Source organism: Haplochromis burtoni, unplaced genomic scaffold, assembly GCF_018398535.1.
Source record: "Haplochromis burtoni strain Fernald_Lab_line unplaced genomic scaffold, NCSU_Asbu1 Contig_1124, whole genome shotgun sequence".
In the NCBI taxonomy this organism is placed as follows: Eukaryota; Metazoa; Chordata; class Actinopteri; order Cichliformes; family Cichlidae; genus Haplochromis; species Haplochromis burtoni.
Window position 1 is genome coordinate 8,653 of NW_024583485.1, and position 12,672 is coordinate 21,324.

The following is a 12,672-nucleotide window of genomic DNA, read 5'->3' on the forward strand; positions in this document are numbered from 1 at the left end:
TAATGTAAAGAATATATTACATGAGACTATAGCAACAGAGGTTAATATCATGATTTTGATTTATAAATAACGCGCACCTATCGTACTTTTCTGATTTGTTTTTCTTTTTCTAGGCACTGAAAGCCATGAAGTCACCACCAGTCCTACAGAAACACATTTATCTCTCTCTTTCTATGTTGTAATTGGAGTGCTTGTAGTTACCATCATATCTGGAGTCATCCTTGGATTTATTCACAGAAAGAAATGCCACAGGTAAGAGATTATTATAGCTCAGAGAGGTTTGATAATTGTTAGATAAATGGCTACAAATTCTATCCCATATTATTTAAGGTCAAGTATGTTAATCGTAACTTGACTTCTTAAAATCCATCTATACCTGACTTGTTTTTGTATTTCTTTTTTACTGCCTTTTATTTGTACATTAGTTTAAACAAACGGTTTCTATCTTAGTGCCAAGACAATTGAATGTGTGCGTATTTTCCCTCACAGAGGACAGCAGGTGCCCACCAGTCATGAAAACACAGAACTGTACACGGTAAAATGTTTCACCTAGTGCACGTTTGTCTGCTGTTAATTTAGTTTTAAAAGTATTTTGTAATGACGTGTTTTCTTTTGCAGCGTGCAGAATACACTGAGCCGTCTGTCTTCATGCCAACAGAAAGTGAGCTTCTTTTCATTTCTAAAGTCAACACATGTACCACTTATTTCAGTGTTTGAATAAAAATCCAAATTTAGGGATTTTTCTTAATAAGTAATTGAAATGGAAGAATTTGTATTTGTAATCTTGTTATGTAACATCTACCTCTATAAGATGCAGGCTTTTCTTGTCCATATCTGTGTTGCTTCACTTTACATTTCACTCATCTGTAGCTGTTTGAGGAAATAGTTGTTTTTTACAGTTTGTTTTACGGTTCATGTTGAATGTTTAAAACCGGACAAATAAAGGTTGGTTTTATCATGTGTGCATGTGCTGCTCCACTAATGTGACGTGACAATAAAAGTGACTTGATTTGATTACCATCCTCTGTAACAAAAATAAAATGAAATTTTAATATCACACAGTGAAATAGTGATTTTGCTTAATCTATAAACAACAATCTACAAACTGTAGTGGCTTTATAACCAAAATATTCTCAGAGTTTAGGGCAGAAAGCTGTTTGCTGTGACTTGTTGGGGAGTGAGGGGAAAGGGAAAGGAAAGAAAAGCTATACCATAGAAAGACAGGACAGAACAGACAGTGAAAGAAAGAAGACAAAAATGTACTGACATGCTGCAGGGGTGAGCAAGAACGCCCACAGTAGTCTGAGCCTACAGCAGCATTACTAAAAGATCACATCGTCCCGGCCCAAGTATAAGCTTCATGAAAAAGGAAAGTCTTGAGACTAGCCCTAAAAATAGAGTGTATGTAATTTGCCTGTAGACTCAAAGCAGCCCTGCAGTGCCTCCAGTTCCTCTTCTGTCCACTGTGGATACAAGTTGTCATTTGAAAGCAGTAACTCACATTAGACTAGATTATGGTAATGCCTGTTAAGAAGAAGGTTGATTGGACTGTATGTATTAGTATGTACATACAGCAGGCCTGGTAATTGATATACTTTGTGCAAAAACTTTGCATCTGTTCAGTGAGATGTGGTTAAGATCACCAGTAATCGTAAAAACAGCGGATGCTGGGTTAGCAGGCGGTCTACAGTCTACAGTGATGTCACATTGTACCTCTGCACCACCTGATGCTTGAATGTAAACAGAAACAACAATAGCAGATGAGAATTCACTAAAATCAGTTTGTTAAAAAGACAATTTCATACTATCACTGTAAACCTTTAACAAAGTACGGTTTCTTAAATTGGGAAAACATGATCACATTTGGAGTTACTGTACTTGTATATAAAATTCTTCATGGCCTGGCCCCACCTCCTCTTGATGAGTTCATGAAACAAAATCAAAGTTCATCTGTATCTGCCAGAGCACTTTCCAAAGGTAGTCGTAAAACCGCTCCAAACTAAAGCTGATGATTTTTAGGGTCACATCCCGTTTTCCACCGGCAGTGATTACAGAGGAATAAACACAGTGGCTTTCTTCTTTTGGACTTGAACCCCTTATTAAAAACTTTGTTGACATCCACCAATATATATATATATATTAACAGCTTTATAAACAGCATCTAATGAAATTATTCTATCACATAATATTAAATGTAATCCGTTTATCTTACACTGAGCTCTTAGAAGAGATTGATGTGTATCTTTCGTTTTGTAATTATTCCTACACAAGCAGTTTATTGTATAAAATCCACGTATATCTGTCATATTTACAAGTTACATTTACACTTTCCCACTTTCCCACTGGAAGAAGATGTAAGCTGGACTGGCCTTGCCATCCCCAACAAAAGCTCTTTTCTCACATCTCAAGTCCAGTTTTTTTCCGGTCTTTAAGTCTGATGTCATTAGCCATGTCTGGGCCTAAAGTCCACTGCAGGTCCCAAAGTCAAACAATCACTGCAGCATCACTGAGAGTTGGAAAATTGTCTAAATTCTCCCATCTTTAACCCTTTAAAGCAGGCCAGAGCAGCACGCTCCATTTTGCGTAACTATTTTTAAATCCCGGTAGAACTGCAACCACGTAAGCTAGCGCAATAATTTTTTTGCATATGAAACCGGAGGAGTTGTACTTACATCTTATGCCATCAGCTTGTCCTAGGTCACGGTTTCCTTCCACATATAGCTTTGCAAAAACTGCATAAAAAGCACTTGCAGCAACAAAAACATAATATTCCAGAAACACGCTTTGCCGATCCGATCAGCTGTTCGTAACACTTCCTAGTCCATCAGCGTGAACTATCACATGTCCGGCATGACCTGCCCAAAACCGGAAGTGACGTCATTTTGCGGAAATGTAGTTTTTTTTTTTACCATCGTGGCCTTATGAGCCTATACTTGTGTTTTTAAAAGTTATGTTTGACTTATGACTTTCTGTGTCGTTTCTGGGATGCTTAGGACTCATATTGCACTGCTGGAAATAGTTTATTTTGATGCATATGCTGTTATTTTGCAAATTTGCACTATAATATTTATTTTCGTTTTTCCTGCAGTGTATAAAAATTGGTGTATTTCAAAAATAAAACTATGAAGACACTCAAAATAAATTTCCTGTGGTGGGAAACTAGTTTGTGCAACTTTTTTGTATTTACAGTTTTGAGGGATAAGCCTCTTAAATTTCTCTAACTAGAAATATATGTTAAAAAAACAAAAACGATTTTCAATTTTTTTGTAGTTTATTGCACTTTTTTGCAATTTATGTAATTACTATGCACTTAATGCATACATATTATTAAAATTTGGGCTATAATGGTTGTATTGATGTATATCAACTTGAAATGCTCCCAAAAATGGCACTACAGCATGTAAAAATATAATATAAGCTCTGGCGGACTTGGTTCTATGGTAGGTCTTAAAGGGTTAAAACATCAGTGTGGCTGCTTTACCAAGGTCTACAAGTAAGTTTAAAATAACAATGTTAGCCTTTTCTGCAGCTATGGGGCATATATGGTATCACTCTTGGCTGGAAGCAGTGCTTAAACAATGGAAAAAACACAAACTTTGTCCAAAAACCTCTCATGTTTAAGCTGTTTTCCACTTTTTCTTTGGTCATTTTAGCCTTTTTGGCCAGGGTGAAGGGAGTATCTGCCATCAAACAAGAAGACAGCCGCATGTAGCTATGATGATGTTTGCTAGTTCACCTTACATGCATTAATGTAATAACGTGGTTAGCCTACTCAACGTAAATTACACACGAACAACATTAAGCTACTCACGCAGAGAAGAACGGCTGCTGCTGCATCATCATCCTCATCATTTCTGCTACACTGGCAGGGCTAGGGGCCAGGACTCTCCTCTTCGGGTTTTTGGGGGATGTTGCTAACTCCGGGTCCGATAACAGGCACCACACCCGCAGTAGATGTGCTCGGTGTGAGGTCTCGCAGCAAGCTATCAAATACGGCGCATTTCTCGGCTTTTAAAAAACGCTATGCGTCGCCAGGTGTTTCATCGGATTCGAGGTGTTACCTCCTTTGACAGTATCACAGTATCAGCTTAAAGCACTTGTTGCTGCTGAGTTTGCATCTTTTACTGTGAAGTACAGCCAGACTTTGACCGCTTCGTTTTAATCTGTAGCTCTGCTCTAAAAGAACGTACGTACATGGGCCCGCCTACTACGCTCACAAAGGTAAAATGATTGGCTAGAATCTGAAGTGTGTGACATCTCAAGGGGAAAAAAAGCACCAAAATGTGCGCTGCTTTTCGGTCTGGTTACTACCGTTTATGTCAGAACCGATAGCGGTACCCATCCCTATTAAACGGTGTGCAGCAGTTTCTCTCAGCAGTAGCATTTTGATGTGATAAGTATGGCGTGGAAGTCTTATGCTTCATTGCATCATTTGCCTGGTTATCCTTTACCATAAACTCAGATACATTTAATCTGCCCATACAGGGTATCAGACAGAAACTTCTCTGTAGCTTGCACTTGGTCGTTCTTATTTTTTGCACTGGAATAATCATGAGTGAATGATAATGCAAGCCCATCTCTGGTCCTGCTGGTCCTGCTAGGTCTGTGTGTGGCCCTGTGTGAACACCTCACATTGTAGGGCAGGTTTGTTTGTTACCTTTGATTGTCATAACATCAACAACATTTTCCTATTTTTGAATGTCATCATAATGATAGTGCCCTAGTATTACACGCTGTGTCTGCTTAACATATCAACCCTTACACTGGTCACTCGCTGTATGCAGGTAGTGCTGTCTGTTGTATTCATAGATGTGGAACTTTGTACCGTCTCTGTGCTGCATGGCGTCTTTCTCTTTGTTGAAAGTCACATCACCCAACTGGGAAGCAGCTGCTTTCACAGAAAAGATGTCCTGTAACTATAAGGGGATGTACAGTGCCCGTTCACTGCACTCTAAGACTAAACTGCATTTTGTACAATGAGCCAACTTCACGCAGTGTGTCCTCAGCCCAGTATCACGACAAAACGTGTAATAGACACGCCAATCCGCTGTGTCGTATCACACTTTGGAGAGGCAGAAGTTGCAATAAGTTGTAGTGAGCTGCAGTACCAGCAGAGGGTGATACTGTATTTGAAGCCAACATTAAAACAATCATAGGAAAGTGTTTCAGACATTATTACACATTTACATGTAAACACATATTTGCTGCGTACCATCATTGCTTCTGCAATGTGCTTAATCATACCTACCTTGCTGACTACCGACTTCTTGGCTTTGAATATACTGTCTCCCTCTGCTGGTAATGCCACCTCTGCAGCATGCATGCCCATTTCAGGTTTTGAAGAGTCAAAGTGTGAAATAAACATCCATATCTTATTACTCCACATGATATCGGTTTGGTGTCTCAGTCTGGAAACTTAATATTTTGGAGCTTGGCATAATGATATGTAAACTTGCCCCCGTGTCTGTGATCAGACTCTTTTTCTGAGTGGAGCTTTGTATCCTTGTCACTTATCTGGACCTGGAAGCCACAAGTGACATTGAGACTGAGGAGGTCAGGGACTGCTCTGGCTTGGAGCCTCTGGTATGAGGACCGTGAGATGTACAAATGATAAAGTATTTAATAAGTGATTAAGAGACATTGTTTTAACATCTATCTGTAATTTTTAAAAGGATAAAGTCAATCAAGAGGATGCATACACAATCCTTCATCAACCGTTCGTCTGTCTTTAGTGTGTTTTTGCAGAGTTGATTTGAATCTCTATACTGGTCCTTAACATATTTCAAAGTTCTTACATGTAAATTTACAACAAGCCATGTGTCAGATAAGGATGTTTAATAATTTATGTTATAATGAATACAATGCTCACTTAGTATACGAGGTGTAACTACAGAGGAATCTGTAAATAAATGAAAAAAGGGAATTTGCCTTCCGGCTTATCTCTCGGTGGATTTTGGAATTGTGCAACACTGCAACCTTCTAGATGCTCAGAGAGGTCAGATAAATGGCTACAAATTCTATCCCATATTATTTAAGGTCAAGTATGTTAATCGTAACTTGACTTCTTAAAATCCATCTATACCTGACTTGTTTTTGTACTTCTTTTTTACTGCCTTTTATTTGTACATTAGTTTAAACAAACTGTTTCTATCTTAGTGCCAAGACAATTGAATGTGTGCGTATTTTCCCTCACAGAGGACAGCAGGTGCCCACCAGTCATGAAAACACAGAAGTGTACACGGTAAAATGTTTCACCTAGTGCACGTTTGTCTGCTGTTAATTTAGTTTTAAAAGTATTTTGTAATGACGTGTTTTCTTTTGCAGCGTGCAGAATACACTGAGCCGTCTGTCTTCGTGCCAACAGAAAGTGAGCTTCTTTTCATTTCTAAAGTCAACACATGTACCACTTATTTCAGTGTTTGAATAAAAATCCAAATTTAGGGATTTTTAATAAGTAATTGAAATTGAAGAATTTGTATTTGTAATCTTGTTATGTAACATCTACCTCTATAAGATGCAGGCTTTTCTTGTCCATATCTGTGTTGCTTCACTTTACATTTCACTCATCTGTAGCTGTTTGAGGAAATAGTTGTTTTTTACAGTTTGTTTTACGGTTCATGTTGAATGTTTAAAACCGGACAAATAAAGGTTGGTTTTATCATGTGTGCATGTGCTGCTCCACTAATGTGACGTGACAATAAAAGTGACTTGATTTGATTACCATCCTCTGTAACAAAAATAAAATGATAATTTTAATATCACACAGTGAAATAGTGATTTTGCTTAATCTATAAACTACAATCTACAAACTGTAGTGGCTTTATAACCAAAATATTCTCAGAGTTTAGGGCAGAAAGCTGTTTGCTGTGACTTGTTGGGGAGTGAGGGGAAAGGGAAAGGAAAGAAAAGCTACACCATAGAAAGACAGGACAGAACCGACGGTGGAAGAAAGAAGATAAAAATGTACTGACATGCTGCAGGGGTGAGCAAGAACGCCCACAGTAGTCTGAGCCTATAGCAGCATTACTAAAAGATCACATCGTCCCGGCCCAAGTATAAGCTTCATGAAAAAGGAAAGTCTTGAGACTAGTCCTAAAAATAGAGTATATGTAATTTGCCTGTAGACTCAAAGCAGCCCTGCAGTGCCTCCAGTTCCTCTTCTGTCCACTGTGGATACACATTAGACTCACATTAGACTAGATTATGGTAATGCCTGTTAAGAAGAAGGGGATTCCTGTATGTGTTAGTATGTACATACAGCAGGCCTGGTAAGTGATATACTTTGTGCAAAAACTTTGCATCTGTTCAGTGAGATGTGGTTACGATCACCAGTTATCGTAAAAACAGCGGATGCTGGGTTAGCAGGCGGTCTACAGTCTACAGTGATGTCACATTGTACCTCTGCACCACCTGATGCTTGAATGTAAACAGAAACAACAATAGCAGATGAGAATTCACTAAAATCAGTTTGTTAAAAAGACAATTTCATACTATCACTGTAAACCTTTAACAAAGTACGGTTTCTTAAATTGGGAAAACATGATCACATTTGGAGTTACTGTACTTGTATATAAAATTCTTCATGGCCTGGCCCCACCTCCTCTTGATGAGTTCATGAAACAAAATCAAAGTTCATCTGTATCTGCCAGAGCACTTTCCAAAGGTAGTCGTAAAACCGCTCCAAACTAAAGCTGATGATTTTTAGGGTCACATCCCGTTTTCCACCGGCAGTGATTACAGAGGAATAAACACAGTGGCTTTCTTCTTTTGGACTTGAACCCCTTATTAAAAACTTTGTTGACATCCACCAATATATATATATATATTAACAGCTTTATAAACAGCATCTAATGAAATTATTCTATCACATAATATTAAATGTAATCCGTTTATCTTACACTGAGCTCTTAGAAGAGATTGATGTGTATCTTTCGTTTTGTAATTATTCCTACACAAGCAGTTTATTGTATAAAATCCACGTATATCTGTCATATTTACAAGTTACATTTACACTTTCCCACTTTCCCACTGGAAGAAGATGTAAGCTGGACTGGCCTTGCCATCCCCAACAAAAGCTCTTTTCTCACATCTCAAGTCCAGTTTTTTTCCGGTCTTTAAGTCTGATGTCATTAGCCATGTCTGGGCCTAAAGTCCACTGCAGGTCCCAAAGTCAAACAATCACTGCAGCATCACTGAGAGTTGGAAAATTGTCTAAATTCTCCCATCTTTAACCCTTTAAAGCAGGCCAGAGCAGCACGCTCCATTTTGCGTAACTATTTTTAAATCCCGGTAGAACTGCAACCACGTAAGCTAGCGCAATAATTTTTTTGCATATGAAACCGGAGGAGTTGTACTTACATCTTATGCCATCAGCTTGTCCTAGGTCACGGTTTCCTTCCACATATAGCTTTGCAAAAACTGCATAAAAAGCACTTGCAGCAACAAAAACATAATATTCCAGAAACACGCTTTGCCGATCCGATCAGCTGTTCGTAACACTTCCTAGTCCATCAGCGTGAACTATCACATGTCCGGCATGACCTGCCCAAAACCGGAAGTGACGTCATTTTGCGGAAATGTAGTTTTTTTTTTTACCATCGTGGCCTTATGAGCCTATACTTGTGTTTTTAAAAGTTATGTTTGACTTATGACTTTCTGTGTCGTTTCTGGGATGCTTAGGACTCATATTGCACTGCTGGAAATAGTTTATTTTGATGCATATGCTGTTATTTTGCAAATTTGCACTATAATATTTATTTTCGTTTTTCCTGCAGTGTATAAAAATTGGTGTATTTCAAAAATAAAACTATGAAGACACTCAAAATAAATTTCCTGTGGTGGGAAACTAGTTTGTGCAACTTTTTTGTATTTACAGTTTTGAGGGATAAGCCTCTTAAATTTCTCTAACTAGAAATATATGTTAAAAAAACAAAAACGATTTTCAATTTTTTTGTAGTTTATTGCACTTTTTTGCAATTTATGTAATTACTATGCACTTAATGCATACATATTATTAAAATTTGGGCTATAATGGTTGTATTGATGTATATCAACTTGAAATGCTCCCAAAAATGGCACTACAGCATGTAAAAATATAATATAAGCTCTGGCGGACTTGGTTCTATGGTAGGTCTTAAAGGGTTAAAACATCAGTGTGGCTGCTTTACCAAGGTCTACAAGTAAGTTTAAAATAACAATGTTAGCCTTTTCTGCAGCTATGGGGCATATATGGTATCACTCTTGGCTGGAAGCAGTGCTTAAACAATGGAAAAAACACAAACTTTGTCCAAAAACCTCTCATGTTTAAGCTGTTTTCCACTTTTTCTTTGGTCATTTTAGCCTTTTTGGCCAGGGTGAAGGGAGTATCTGCCATCAAACAAGAAGACAGCCGCATGTAGCTATGATGATGTTTGCTAGTTCACCTTACATGCATTAATGTAATAACGTGGTTAGCCTACTCAACGTAAATTACACACGAACAACATTAAGCTACTCACGCAGAGAAGAACGGCTGCTGCTGCATCATCATCCTCATCATTTCTGCTACACTGGCAGGGCTAGGGGCCAGGACTCTCCTCTTCGGGTTTTTGGGGGATGTTGCTAACTCCGGGTCCGATAACAGGCACCACACCCGCAGTAGATGTGCTCGGTGTGAGGTCTCGCAGCAAGCTATCAAATACGGCGCATTTCTCGGCTTTTAAAAAACGCTATGCGTCGCCAGGTGTTTCATCGGATTCAGGTTAATATCATGATGCTGCTTTATAATTAACTCATTAACTCACTGGTGATTTTCTCATTTCTTTTTCTTTTCTAGGCACTGAAAGCCATGAAGTCACCACCAGTCCTACAGAAATACATTTTAAATGGTCTTTCTATGTTTTAATTGGAGTGCTTGTAGTCTTAATCATATCTGGAGTCATCCTTGGATTTATATACGTAACAAAATGCAGCAGGTAAGAGATTATTATATTATTATATTATAATGTCTGTGAAGGTTCTCAGTCAGTTCTCAGTATTATAACACGGTTAGGGAGTATAACCATATTATGATCATATTTACTGAGGCATTCACAACATCTCATGCAAACTCTGTCACATATTATTTAATGTAACATTTATCTTACGCTGACGCTCATCTTATGGTCGATGTGGCTTTATTTTTTTTATTCTCCTGCACAAGCTCTTTATTTAAAATCCACATATATAAAATAAATATTTTCATCTCGGTTCTAAGAAAATGCAGAATTTTTGAAAAACATTTTTTTGGTAAATTGTTTTCCCAGCAGAAGACGACAGCTGCCAATAACCAGTCCTGAAATAATAACTGATCCTGGAAACACAGAAGCGTACATGGTAAAATGTTGCACTTACTGCATTTTGTACCTGCTTTTCATTGACTTAGAACTTTTTTCTAACTGAGTCTGTTTCACTTTACAGGCAGCGGGAGAAATTGAGCCATACAGTATCTTCATCCAAACAGAAAATGGGCTTTATTCAACTTCTAAAATAAACTTAAATCATATTACTTGAAATACATTTGATGTAAATTGAGGTATGAATTTGCAGCACTTTTATAATAAGTATCTATTTCCTAGTGAATAAACAGTGAAGCTGGACGTGCAATCTCCAAAGCAATGGTGCTTTACTATTAGTTTCACTTATTGTTGCATTAGTAGAAGTACAGTTTATTTTAATCTTTTAAGAGTAACGTTTTATATCTGAAACTTAAATATCAAGTCACACTGTCTAGAGTGACAAAATAGACTTTTATACATATTCAGTTTGTTGATTTCAGAGCTGTAATAGCTTTATAGCAATAATTAGATCTTGACTGATGCTGGATGTTTAAGATACCAATATTTAGTCATTTCAAACTCAGATATTTATTCTGGTGTTGTTGTCTTTGAGACACACAAAGATAAACAAATTTCCCAAACATTTTTTAAGGGTGATCTATATGTGAGTCCTCACTAAGATAACATAATGCAGTCTAAAACAAAATCCTGTTTTTTTATATTAACAAGTCATGGATTACTTGTTTGTTCTCTGCACTTTGTAGCCAACAGGGGATCTGCAGAGTGCAGAGTTATGGACAAACTATGTAACAGTCATGGTTGAATGGTGTTTCTCCCGTCTCTACTTTTAAAATTTTTTATTTATTAGTTAATATAAATACAATATATTGACTGATAGATTAGCTCAGCTGATATATCAGTTAATAAAAATAATGATAATCCAAAACCAAGTTATTATGTCAAACAGCGTCATGCAAAAATCTTTTTTGAGCCATGGTGCGAGTTCACTACGCTGAGATTTGTAACCCACTTTAAACCGCTATGTGAAACAATAATTAGCATTTCCGCTTATCGTTATCTAAGTATGGGTTGTTGAGTGTTTCAGGGCTTTTTCAGTTAATGAGCCGTAACCCTGACCTCACACCATCGTCGAGCTTCCTGTATCAACTTCCTCTTCTCACAGACAGATTTTGCTCTTTTGCACTTTACCAATGTTCCCCACGCAGTTGGTTTTAAACAGGGACTCCCCAGCAACAACCACCAAACCTCTGTACACAAGTGCATTTTCCAGACTCTCTTCCTGGAATTTAATATATATGAAACTACTGAAAAGGCCAACAGGAAAATATTGTGTCTGAAAGAAAAGGCCTTTACTGTTTCGTGAATTGTGCACGCATCTGTACATAACAGTTTTTTTTGTTGTTTTTTCATCCTGTAATTTAAAGCAATTCAGCTGAAAAAGACCCTAATAAAATACCTCATGTTAGACGCAAAGTTATTCCTTTACTTTTTTCTTTCTTTTTCTTTTGCCTGTCAACTGCAAACAATTTTAAAACAATCATATTCATTTTATTTCTCAGATTTGCACGTGGTGACCAAAGTTGCACATAGACTAAGCCCACATAAAACCTTTTTATATTTATCCTTTAAGTCTGTTGAATGCCACCAGAGCTACAGGTGAAGGAAATGAAACTAATCACATCTAATTATTAATTTAATTATAACCTATCAGATTCTCCTGTGTCTTGATGACAAAGCATAGATACTTACATAATGTTACTTTACACATTTGGCATTTTTGAATGGTTTTTGTGTTGCCTCAACTTTTTGCATATCATGGTGTTTTTCTGGTCTTGCTGACTGAAGCACTTACAGACCACACACTGGGCTTTTTTATGGGCATTTTGTAGCATTTACTTGATGGAGCTGCAAAGAAAGTCAAGAGAGAGAGAAAGGGGAAATGGCACACAGGAAATTGCCTGGGGCATAGTCAAACCCAGGTAACTGCTTGTCTCTGAGCATGTGGGTCACTGGTTCAACCCAATGAGCCACAGGGGCACTTGTGCAGCACTTTGTACTTCTGCACAGCACAATCATACTGCTGGCTTCAGAAACTGTGTTAGTTTCACTCTGCATTATGCATAATTTTTCTAACATTGTAGCTTGCTCCCTTTGTAAAATTAGCCACTTCGCTACCTTTTCCATGTGGACATGGTAGCACCGAGATTAACGAACCCTGGATTCATTTATGACGTTTACAACCACCTTTAAGTGACCGCTTAGCCTGATTGTTGAAGTTAGAGAGTGAAGCCACATAACAGAAAGACGTCCTGGGTATGTTGAACTTGTTTCATGGTGCAATGTCTTACCGTCACGG

General features: G+C 37.7%; 1 protein-coding gene and 2 long non-coding RNA genes across 3 annotated transcripts in view; all 3 read left to right on the forward strand.

Moving 5' to 3' along the window:
* The window catches only part of LOC121813081, a 57,928-nt gene that overhangs the window by 785 nt on the left and 44,471 nt on the right, over nt 1-12,672 (forward strand). The gene's annotated exons all lie outside the window — the stretch shown is intronic.
* On the forward strand, nt 118-1,079 carry LOC121813084. The gene is made up of 3 exons (XR_006053499.1): nt 118-252; nt 490-535; nt 619-1,079. It is a non-coding gene; the product is annotated as an uncharacterized LOC121813084 (long non-coding RNA).
* Nucleotides 9,746-11,783, forward strand: LOC102313562. The gene is made up of 3 exons (XR_317832.2): nt 9,746-9,953; nt 10,284-10,353; nt 10,438-11,783. It is a non-coding gene; the product is annotated as an uncharacterized LOC102313562 (long non-coding RNA).